Source organism: Thermobia domestica, chromosome 4 (assembly GCF_964235325.1).
Source record: "Thermobia domestica chromosome 4, izTheDome1.hap1.1, whole genome shotgun sequence".
Classification (NCBI taxonomy): Eukaryota; Metazoa; Arthropoda; class Insecta; order Zygentoma; family Lepismatidae; genus Thermobia; species Thermobia domestica.
In genome coordinates, this window is record NC_137457.1 from 13,457,045 (window position 1) to 13,469,738 (window position 12,694).

The 12,694-nt window shown below is 36.3% G+C and overlaps 1 protein-coding gene across 1 annotated transcript in view; it reads left to right on the plus strand.

Moving 5' to 3' along the window:
- LOC145683249 (uncharacterized) overlaps nucleotides 1-12,694 on the plus strand; it is a 117,054-nt gene that overhangs the window by 19,785 nt on the left and 84,575 nt on the right. The gene's annotated exons all lie outside the window — the stretch shown is intronic.

The following is a 12,694-nucleotide window of genomic DNA, read 5'->3' on the forward strand; positions in this document are numbered from 1 at the left end:
TGAAGTTGAGAACAGAACCGAAGGAACCCCTGTTGAGTTTCTAACTCGTTCCTGCTACTACTACTACCACTATTTTATTATTATTATTATTATTATTATTATTATTATTGCTTTTACTAGTACTACGACAACTACTATTACTAATACTACAGTACTATTACTACTATGAGGAGTACTAGTACTACTACTTTTACTATTACTACTACTTTTACAATGGATTTGTATAGTAACACTGCAAGCTTATTTTAATGAAAAAGGTGTTCTGAAAAATTTTTTAAAATAATCGTTAAATCAGTTTTTTAAGTATTATTTTTAATCTTATTTTAATGAAAAGTGTTGTGAAAATTTAAGAAAAATTAAAGAAAAACTTTCCTTGGGCCACGTTTCAACCCACGCCGAAAGCGACTTTCATTACTAGCTGGTTGCGCTGGCATGCTCGGCTACGAGGGCCAACTACATTTGGCATTTACTTTCTGCTATATGTAAGTCATGACTAAAGCCCGGAATTAACGGTAAAATAAAAGCCCGAAAAGGGCTGGCAAAATTTAAAAAATGGCAGGTAAAATGGCAAAATAAAATAAACAAGCAATCATGAACTTTGGGGAAAAATAGGTACTAAAATATGTAAAAGCTATAATAGGCTATAATTCGTTTTTACTAATCGAATAAAATGTTTCATTTTGCACTTTGTACTTACCACTTAAAGTTCTGGAAACTTGCGCAACCCGTGAAGTTACGACATCTAACAATTCATTCGCCATTCTTCAGTAGTAACAATGAAACAATAACTTGAACACAGTATCACACTTTATTCAAACGCGGTTATATTAGCACAAACATTCAAAGCACAAAAAATACTAAAGTGAAGTCATTTTACACCACACTAATAGTTTATTTATCTTACGAAAGCTGTTTCATATTTTTGTTCTCTGAAATTATTAACATCTTTTTAAGATTTTCAAAGAAAAGACTTTCTTTCCTGTCAGAAAGAATTCGCTTTAAATGTGAAAATGATCCTTCCACATCCACAGATGTCACTGGAGCATACTTGAAACGTGTAATTTCGGAAGGATCCATGTCCCTGTCAGCAGTTGTATCAGCATCACCTTCCATAACACTAGCGATGTCCTTTAATTTTCCCAAAATTGGACTAGGACTTACAACACGATCACATTTATGGCGAATGTACTCGCCGTTATCACCAGGTACAACACTCACACGGGAGGGTCCCACAAGGTGGCGCTAAAATATGATTGCTACATAGCACATCTGATAGAGAGTCATGAGAAATGAACATACGCAAAATTTAAGGTGCTATGGACTAGAAGGATAGGAGCTAGGGGGCTTCAAAACAAAAGTTGCACAATATAATGACAACAAAATTTCCTATCGAAAACCATAAACAGCGTTGCCATAGGTGAAGCAGTGTTGCCAACCCAGCATAAAAGTGTTTTGTTTGAAATAGCACCATATACAATTGTGCACAGATTTAAAATGCACTATTATCACTAAACATAACAGTGAGGTGTAGTGGTACAGTGTTGCACACAATTGGAGCTACGTGTGCTGAAAGTGTACAAAGGAGAAATCTGATATGTGGCAACAGATGATAATAAAGGAATCTGAGTCTCATGCTATGAATTTTGTTCAAATGCATACCACGGATAGTAAAACATAGCAAAATGTCAGGAGTGTCATAAAATATTGATGCATTTGAAAAACGAAATTAAGTATTGCCATTTTTACGTCCTGTATCAGTTCCGAATATATAGGAGTGTAAAGTGGGATCCGAATTACTATGAAAGAGAAAGATTACAATGAAATGTAAGCTAAAAAGCACAACGAAACATGTCCGTGGCAGGAATGGAACCCGCGATACCTAATATTTTGGTTGTATAGCCTTCTAGACAACACGGCTATCCTGGCCGACTAAAAACGAAATGAGGTAGTAATAAAATAATTATATTTCCAATGTAAATATGGTAATATTACAGTGTACAGTAACATAATCATATGGTATGTAGGAAGGAAGTAAAAGAATATGTTACTTAACACGAAAGACAGAAACCAAGAAAGTACTCTTCCAAATATTGATAAGATAATCGAGAACCTATTTACAGAATTAGAAAACGTGTTTCTTTCCTTGTGTGTATCATTTTGTTTTCGCGACTTCTCTGCTTATTCATCTGGGCTACAGAAGTATAATGCAAAATCCTCACTAGTGCATTTCTTTATTACTCTCTATTGCCACATAGCAGATTTCCCTATTGTAAATTTTTAGCACATGTAGCTCCAACAGTGTGCAACACTGTACCACTACACTTCTCTGTTATGTTTAGTGATAATAGTGCATTTTAAATATGTGCACGCTTGTATATAGTGCTATTTCAAACAAAATATTTTAATGTTTAGTGATAATTGTGCATTTTAAATATGTGCACGCTTGTATATAGTGCTATTTCAAACAAAATATTTTAATGTTGAGTTGGCAATACTGCTTTACCTATGGCAACATTGTTTATGGTTTTCGATAGGGCATTTTGTTCTTATTACATTGTGCAACTTTTACTTTAACGGTTTTCAAGATATTTACTTTAAACGTACATAATTCTGTGATATAATTTCTTTGATATTCAAATTTTGAACCCCAGTAGCTCCTATCCTTCTGGTCCATAGCACCTTAAATTTTGAGCATTTTTATTTCTCATAATTCTCCATCAGATGTGCTATGCGGCAATCCGATTTTAGCGACAACTTGTGGGACCTTCCCGTGTCAGATCGTTGAGAGTATCATTGAAGATTTTCAGAGAAATATCGAGAGTCTATTCTCGTTTTTTTTTAAAGCTTGGCAATAGCATCTGGCAACTTTGCAAAATGTGTTGCAATGAAGACTAAGACCTTTTTCAAGGAATTCTTCTTAACCAAATTTTGAGCAGCCTTAATTGAAGACGCATCATCCTCATCAAAGGTATCAATGATTCTTTTGATGGGTTCAAAGTTGTTAGCATAATACATAACAGCTGTAATCCATGTACCCCATCTCATTAAGACAGGCTGTGGTGGAAGCAAAGTTCAGGGGCTAATTCAGAAAACGCACTTGTTCGCGAGGGAGCTTTCAGAAACACGGGAACTTTTTCACATTTGACACAAGAAGGTCAACGTCAGGAAAATGAGAACGAACATCCTCTGTAATTCTATGTAGCGCGTGTGCCAGACAGGTGACATACAGCATATGTGAGAATAGAATCTTAAGGGCTTTTGCTGCACCCTTCATGTATACAGCTCCGTCTGTGAGAAAAAGAAGGACCTTATCGTATTTTACACATTCTGGCCACAAAATACTCAGCGATTTTGTAAAAACCTGTGCGATTGCCGTGCCATTTACTTTTTCTAGAACTTCTGATGCAATCAAAATGTTTGGGTGTATTCTTCGTCTCCCAAAGTTTCAATTACAACGTTGGCAATGGAACGTCCAAGAATATCGCAAGTTTCATCAATTGAAATCCATATATTTTTGTCAGCAACACTTTTACGGATATCGTCAATAGTTCTACTGTACGCCCTATCAATGTAAATCTTTCTCAAAGATGATTCACTTGGAACTTTTTGTTTTGTGTATTCCTCGAGAAAGTTTCTAAAGGAAACATTTTCTAACTTCCATAAAGGAACGCCCGCGTTAATTACAGCTTCACACAGATCATTCGCAAAACTTAGTACTCGAAGCGGGATTCGTGACTATTCCAAGAAGATTTTGAATCTTTCAACCAGCTGATTTCTGTGTCCTTGCAGAATTGTGTTTTGCAGTGCTTATATGGTGTGTTACAAAATAACGCTTTTCGGCGGAAACCACAGTTTCACATAACTTACGAAACAGTACACAACCGTCTGTTGAAAACACAGTACGCCCGAAGTCACTCACAATTTTATCTAACTTCTGTTGCCTAGAGAGACCAACTTTCGGCATCATCTTGAAATACTGAAACGCACATAAATACCAGTTCTGTATCACGCACGACCAAGATTCACAATAACTGCCCACCTGGCTACTTCTTGAAAGTAAGCATCTTCGTTTGTCATTGCAAGAACCAAACACTGCTTCAAAATTCCAAGAACTGAATACGCACTAGCATCCCCGGCCCTCCACTTGTCATATTCCAACGGGCATAGACCTGTTATTATTGGACACCGAGATCACTTGGCCAGATAAGAGCGACTCAGATCTGTGGTATGCTTTCATTCATGATTAAATAAAGAGTACTGGAAGTGAAAACCTGTGATAATGGCAACAAATCTACATTAACCAAATTTTCAACATAGATGAGGCTCAGACATGAGGTGATTTTTATCATATCACTTTAACTGTAGAACTTAGGGCAGGGGGAGGGGAAGGGAGAAATCTATAAAAATAAATAAAACTTAATAACTCTTGAACGACCCGACAGATCTCGTTTGGGTCTGGAATGTTTTCTTTATTTCACTTTTACAATGCAACAAGGGGAGGGGGAGATATATGTAAAAAAAAAGTAAAAATAAAAGTGACTGTTTTTGTGACTTCATCACGCTTTAACTACCCGACCGATCATTAAAAAAATTTCAACATAGATGAGGTTTGGTCCGAAGGTGGTTTCCATCATATCACCTTAACGGTAGAACTTAGGGGATGGAGAGGAGAGGGAAGAAATCTATAAAAATAAATGAAATTAATAACTCTTGAGCCACTAGACCTATCTTGATCAAACTTTCAACATAGATAAGGTTCGGGCCTGGGATGTTTTCGTTATTTCACTTTTACGGTGCAACCGACGGTTGGGGGAGGGGGAGATATATGTAAAAAGAATAAAAATAAAAGTGACCGTTTTTGTGACTCCATCACGATTTAGGGGTGGTTTTTATAATATCACTTTGACGGTAGACGTTAGAGGAGGGGGAGGGGAGGGGACAGATATATAAAAATAAGTAAAACTTAATTACTCTTGAACCACCGGACCGATGTCGATCAAATTTTCACCATAGTTGACGTTCGGGCTTGGGATAATTTTTATCATTTAACTTTGACGGTCCAACTTAGGGAAGGGGAGGGGAGGCGGATATATATATATATATATATATATATATATATATATATATATATATATATATATATATATATATATATATATGAAAGTGACTGTCTATGTGACTTCACTCTTGAACCACCTGAACGATCTCGATCAAATTTTTAACATAGGTGAGGTTCGGGCCTGGAATGATATTTATCTATTCACTTTGACGCTGGAGCTTAGGGAAGGAGGTAAGAGGGGGAGATATATAAAAATAAATACAACTTAATAACTCTTGAATCACCGGACTGTTTTCGATCAAATTTTCACCTATATTAAGTTCGAACATGAGATTATTTTTGTCATGTCACTTTGACAATGTAACTTAAAGGAGGGGAAAGATATATAAAAATCATCGAAATTGACCAATATCAAGGAGCGCGTTAAAAATAGTAAAATGTGACTGACCAACGAAACCTATTACTATTTTTTCTTAATTTAACCCAGCGAAGCGGGTAATCGATGCTAATTGTTTCTAAATTGTGAAATTGTACTGTTCCTGAAAATATAATGAAAATTGCAATAATGGCAATTATGGCATTTTGTCATTAATTCGGAACTTTAGTCGTGACTCTTAATGTCCTATCTGTATCGCCCAATAAGATCAGAGGATACCAGAAACGTTTGGGATCTGCAAATATGCCTACGGAATATTTATCATCCATGAAAACATTGGTGGGTATAAGAAATTTTACTAATTATAAACTGAGAGCGTCATTGCATCTTGACGCATCTGCCTCTGGACGTGAGTGTATATAGGAAACCAAAGAAGTGGAGAGACATACTGAGTTCATGGTGGAAAGAGACCCGACAAAGTGGATCGATTCCCAAAGAACAATTCCCTAGTCTACTGTCCCGACTCATGGATTTCCTGGCTCCCACCGTAGGCGAGAACCTGAAGGCAGGATTCCGCGCAACAGATCTGGTTCCCCTAAACGTTGAAGCTCCCTCTTCAAAGTGACCCAAACAGCCCGACAGCACACAGGTTGAGAAAGATATAGATGCAAGTCTCCTGCTGTTTCTTCATGATTCCAGAGCGGGGCCAAGCACCACCAGAGCGAGCACGAACTAAGGGAAGCGAGGGAAAAAGATCTTGGATTCTCCTGGAAAACAGTTGCTCCCATGGGAAGAAGAATCGGAAACTGTGACAAGATATAAAGGTGGAAGAAGGAGACATCAGAGAGACCTTGGTGACGAAAGAGGTGGTCGTCTAGGAACCCCTAATGGAAGAACTGGAAACCGGACAACCTTGACAGCTCCAAAAGAAACCTTGCCATGGAAAGAAGGTAAAGAAAATAAAAGGGTATGACGAAAACACCTGTGCCACCTGTATGAGTGACTTTCGAAACTACAATAGTGGAAAAGAGTGGATTCAGTGTGTCAGGTGCGAAAAATGGGTGTGCTAGTTACGATTGTAATGTTGACGATTAAGGTTTTCATTCCGTTGTTATATGTAAAGATGTGTAAAAACTAAACCTTTAAGGGAAACTTGTGTAATGGTGTATAATGATATAAAGCAATCAAGATTTCCTGGTTAAAAGCATACAGCATACATTATGCATGACCAAAACAGTGTTTACACTGGATTCACATTAACTCCATGTTAGAATAACCCCATACGTCGGGTAACTTTGACCTTATGCAGCAAATACATAAGGTGTCAAAATAGGCCCACCCTGGGATTACTTTGACAGGTAATTCTTTAATTTTTCCCGCCAAAACTTACTTGCGGAAACTTAAGTTCAGTAGTGGATGTAATAACCTAAATACCCATTGTTATGAGAATAGTATAAGGTTGACTGGTTGCAGCCAGTGTCCCGTGTACACATCTAAAATAGTACAACACCTGTCAAAGTAGCCCCGTTCTACGGTACCGTTCTTCATTCCGTTGATAATTCAATTAATCAGCAATCCTAACGCATGAACATAACTCCTTTCTTAATCATCAACTAAGTCATTTGTGATACAATTTTCTCAATGAATATAATATAATAACAGGCATTCCAACTGTAAAGGCAACCAAAACGTTATCTTACTTTTTCACCCATCATTTTCGAACATCGATATGTCCATTAAGACGTACCTGGAAGATCAAAAATTGCCCCCATCAGCATTGAGGCCCTTGTGTCAACGCTTCGGAAGGGCGTGGATTTGATCGTGGTAGGGTGGGAAGCGAAGTGAAGAAGGTATCACGTGCATTTTCCACCTCTACTTGGGATTTGAACTGGCGTCCTCTAACATGAGTGTCCAAGGGATGAAACAGGTGATAATCGGACAATGGAAAGTCCGGAGAGTATGGTGGATGCAATAGTGTTTCCCATCCAAGGCATAGAATGGTGTGGCGGGTCATCCTAGGCAGAACAGGCTTAGCGTTTGTAACATGAAGCTGCCCGTAATAAGAATAGCCCCACTGTTACTGGTCAGGAATGCATAACATTCCCCACATTTAATTCAGTTAAGAAAAATACGGGATAGTTGAGCATCTATAAATAATGTTATTTAATTAAATATACAAATCTTTTGTAATAAAATAAAGGCAATCTGGAATAAAGGAAAATCTAAGTTCCAAAAATATCCTTTATAAAAATATCCAAACTTGATAGAAACAATTTTGACAATATATGAACTGACTGAAATCAACATCTAAATATAATCAAATACATGTATCCATATTAGACCTATATATGGCTCAACAAAGACAGAGTACAATCAATTAATCTTGTTAGTATTTAACTCAAATATAAGCTCGCCTTACATATTAATTTCAACCTCGTAAATAATGAGCATTAATCTCTTTGATATAATATAGTACTGAAAATCAGTTTATATAATATCAGTTTTATCAGATATAATATAGTACTTCGTTAGTACTTAAATCAATCTGAGTCTTTATAAATGAAAGTTCATTTATGCCTATTATGAATACCGGTTCCAAATTCCCCACTAAGAAAAACTTTAATTTATAAATCTTGGTATGAAACCGAATAGGCAAGATCACATAAGAATGTAAAGTAATAGTCTTCCCATCAACACCACTACCAAGAAAAGTTTCTTGAATTAGTTCAATTGGCTGACGTAATGTACTATTCCAGTGTTCAAAACACGCTTCATTATCCATAGAAATAGACGAACACGTGTCAATTCTCCCAAAATAATGCCTTCCCAAAAAATATGCACGCACAAATGTATCTATTAATCATTCATGTTGAACAATTAACTCTTGAGTACTTAAAGCAACAGCCGAATTTCTCTCTTTAATTTGTGTCTTGTGGTACATAATTTTTATTACCAGTTTGATTCCTACTATTCGACACACGAGTCATGTCGCGTTGCCGCTCACTGTTTATTCTCCTATTTACCGTCACTGTCTTTGTTCGTACTCGACACTGGGCAATGCGATGATCAACTCCGCAAAAATAACAGTCTACTTTTTTCTTCTCCCCAGGTTGAGTATTACAAACCAGAGAATCATAAACCAACAGATTTCGCTGAAAAACATCGTAGTTTTACTACTTCTAAACTTGCAGGATATTCATATTTAAACAATTCATATCTAATTTGAGGTCTCACAAGGAAAGCTATCCAACTCCTCGACGAGTATCGCATTGAAACTTGCACAAGTGGAAGGACATATTGAAAGATGGAAATATGCTTACTCTTACGATTCGCAACGTCGTCGAACCGGAAGTAGAATAATCGTTTCCCCATAGCCCCTGAAAATTATGTACTTTGGTCATACATGCCAGAATGTGATATACTGGAACCTGTTTTCTCACGAAGACAAATATTGCAAACTCAAGATGATAACAGTCGCTGATGTTTGGGGTTTCTGGTACGTCATTGATGCGAACCAATGTCAAATGGAACGCGATACGATACACCGATCGTAAGTTCCAAACGAACACATTTACCTGGTGGAGAAATGGGACACGCCGAAACCACAACGCAAAAATGGCTCTCTATGGTTATAATTATTGTTATTAGTATGACTATTATTATTATTATTACTATTAGTAGTAGTAGTAGTAGTATGATTAGAATTATTAATATGAGCAGTACGATGAGTAAAAATAATAATGAGAGAAAGAAGACAAGAAATGTATTATTGTCCTCGTTGAGTAACGAAGGACTTCGGCCCGTCTTGAGTAATTTCTAGCACTGGGTTTAGAATCCACAACCATGCCCCAGCCGGGATTCGCAGTCGGGATCCTTGAGTCGCTGGCTTGACGCGTCAACCCACACGAACACGAAATCTGCAAGAAGAAGAAATAGTATAGGACATGGTATCTTAACCTGGGGGTCGCGAAGATAAGCGAAAGAGATAAATATAATTAGAATCTAATACCGGAAAATATTTTTAACGTAATTATTATTTTGAATTTTGTTCTTATAGACAGTTTCTATTTGTATACAAACTATCAAGAACAACAAAAAGGGTCTACTAAACATTTTCAACAAGTGCAGAGTTGGTTAAAAATCGTTTTAAATGAAAGAGGTACGATATGAAACTAATGAGAACTGCATATTGAAATACCAGAGGAATGTAAATGCAATTTTCTTTATCATATTACTCAAAATTAAGGGAGTTATGAAGTTTTAAAATTTTCAAACGGCTTCCATTTTGAAACAGTATGACGAATCGGACTCCGTATTTGTAATACGAATGGACAGACCAAATTTGGTTTTAATCCATTCGCTTTTAGGGAAGTTACTTCATCCACTATATTCAAGAAATGTATTCTACTATTATAGAAATAGATATATATAGTGAGATCTCCGCAATAGGTATATTAAAGATCCAAGACAAGTCAGATATTATAATGGGATCGCTGGCAAAAGGATGTGATAATATGGTGCTCGTGATTGGAATTAGGTTAAGAACCACTGGTATAGGATTTTTATTATTATTATTATTATTATTATTATTATTATTATTATTATTATTATTATTATTATTATTATTATCATCTTAATAATAATAATAATAATAATAATAATATTTCTTTGTCGCCTTCTTCGTCTTATTGCGGACCTCATATTCGTGTTGGTTGAGGCGTGAAGCCTGTGACTCAAGTGTCCCGACTTCGAATCCCGGCTGGAGTATGGTTGTTTGTGGATTTTAAAACTTTTACAGCAATGTTAGAGGACACTCAAGACGGACTGAAGTCCTTCGTTACTTAACGGGCCCAACAATGTAGCCTATTTGCTGTCTTTTTCTGATTATTATTATTTTTACTCATCGTACTGCTCATAATAATAATACTAATCATACTACTACTACTACTACTACTAATAATAATAATAATAATAATAATAGTGATAATAATAGCAATAGTCATACTACTAATAATAATAATCATAGAAAGCCATTTTTGCGTTATGGTTTCAGCGTGTCTCTTTTCTCCAATGGGTAAACGTGTTTTTTGGAACTTACGATCGTGTATAATGTTCTATTTGACTTCAATTCGCATCAATGACGTAAGAGATCCCAATCACCACCGACTGTTATCATCTTGAGTTTGAAATATTTGTCTTCGGGAGAAAACGGGTTCCAGTGTATCACATTCTGGCATGTATGACCAGAGTACATAACTTTCAGGGGCTATGGGGGAACGAGTCCCTTGTAAGTCCCTTCATTACATTATCCAAAATAACAGTATTATCTTTAACACCCATACAAATTATCACCGACCTGAAACTCATTTTTTCTAAATTTAAAAAGACATTGCGGTAGATAGACTTAATTTCAAACTTTATTAACCAACCCTCGTATATAAAAGGAACAATCTTGAAGCTTTCTTCATCAGTTTGGTATTTTGTACATTTGTGTTGGTAGGCCTCACTTCGATTTTTACGGCCATATATGGTCGAGCAATAAGGACTGTTCACGTGATAGTAACATGTTTGGTGACTGTTCCATTTTACCTAACTTTCGGGACAATCACTTTCCACCTACGCACTTTTATAACCAAAAGCTTATTGGACAATAATTCTGGTCCCGACGTTAGGAGCGAAAATCGTGATTTTCCCGGTTGACCATATACAAGCTTTGGTTTGCTAACTAGAAGGCTCAGTGTGTGTTTGGTACGCGCGTATGCGTGTCACTTTGAAGAGCACCCACATGGGCGAGTGGGGTGCATTACTTTTTTAAGAGAAAGTGCTTCCCTTAAAAGGGTTGAGCTTCGAATGCTGAACCGTTATTGGCATAAGCAAAAGTTAATTTTTATAGTTATCGCTAGTAATATTTTACGCATTCGTAGAGAACAAATATTTCAACAGTGTACGAAAATCTCAAGTGAAGTGATTTATATACGTGCCAACAATTTCATGTTTGTCTGTGATCTCAATTTTTTAGTAATTGACTTTTAAGTTCAAACTATCGAGTAGCAGGAACCAATAGCACCAGGCAGGACGATCGATTACTCCTATTAGCGGAAAACTGAATTGGGACCTCGAAATTCATTGACACTGATCCAGACTTATCCCGACCTCAGTACAAAAACTTTTTGTGGATTTGTTGTCCGGTGGATTCAACTACAGGACCCGACTGGTGTCAGCTGACCGGTCGAAGATTGACTGTGAGTAAGTAAATCATTAATTTTAACAATTGTTAAAATTAAAAATGAAAGGTTAAAACCATCAAAGAATGCCAACGAAAAGTTACTCATTTGCTTGTAATCTTTTAATGTCACTTTAATTGTGTATTTGATATCCAGCAATATTATATTTTTGTGAACAGTTTAACTAGGCTTTGTGATTTACAGTGGCTCAATAAAGAAGTCGGACATATGCATACTTACACATTCCATGAGGAATAAAGATTACAAGAGTATTCTACAGAGAACAAAAAATATATTTTAATTACACTACATTATCTACTTAAGAAAAATAGAAACATCAATGACAAAACTCAATTTCATGACTATAAAAAATACAAAAAGTGAAAACATGGCGTAAATCCATGTCAAAAAAGAACTCGGACACTTAATTTGTGGTAAAATTTTAGAATGTTATTAGATATTTTTAATATTTTGTAGTCAATCCTTTATTTTTCACGATCGCTTTCAATTTTTCTGGCATGAATTTTACAAGTTTTTTTGCAGAAGGAAGGATCACCTTTCGCCCATTTAGTCTGAAGTGCTGATTCCAAGTCTTCCTTTGTTCAAATAGTATGATATTTTAACTAATTTTTCAAATAAGCCCATAAGTGCTCAATAACATTAATATCAGGAGATTGCGGAGGTGTTTCCAGCACATACGGACAATTATACAGGAGCCACAAACGCACATTGAGTGCTTTGTGCTTGGGATCGTTATCCTGGTAGAACTGGAAGTTCTCTATTATTCCCAATGTTTCAGCACTTTGTACCAAATTTTGCTTCAGAATGTTTAAATACTTTATTTGGTCCATAATACCATCGATTAAACAAATTTTACCTGGACCACCAGAGGACATACAGCCCCAAACCATTACCGAGCCACCTCAATGTTTCACAGTGGATCGTAGATTATTCGCTCTGAGTTCTCCATTAGGTTTTCGCCAGATGTAGCACTGATCATCTGAGCGGAACAAATTAAATTTACTTTCGTCCGCG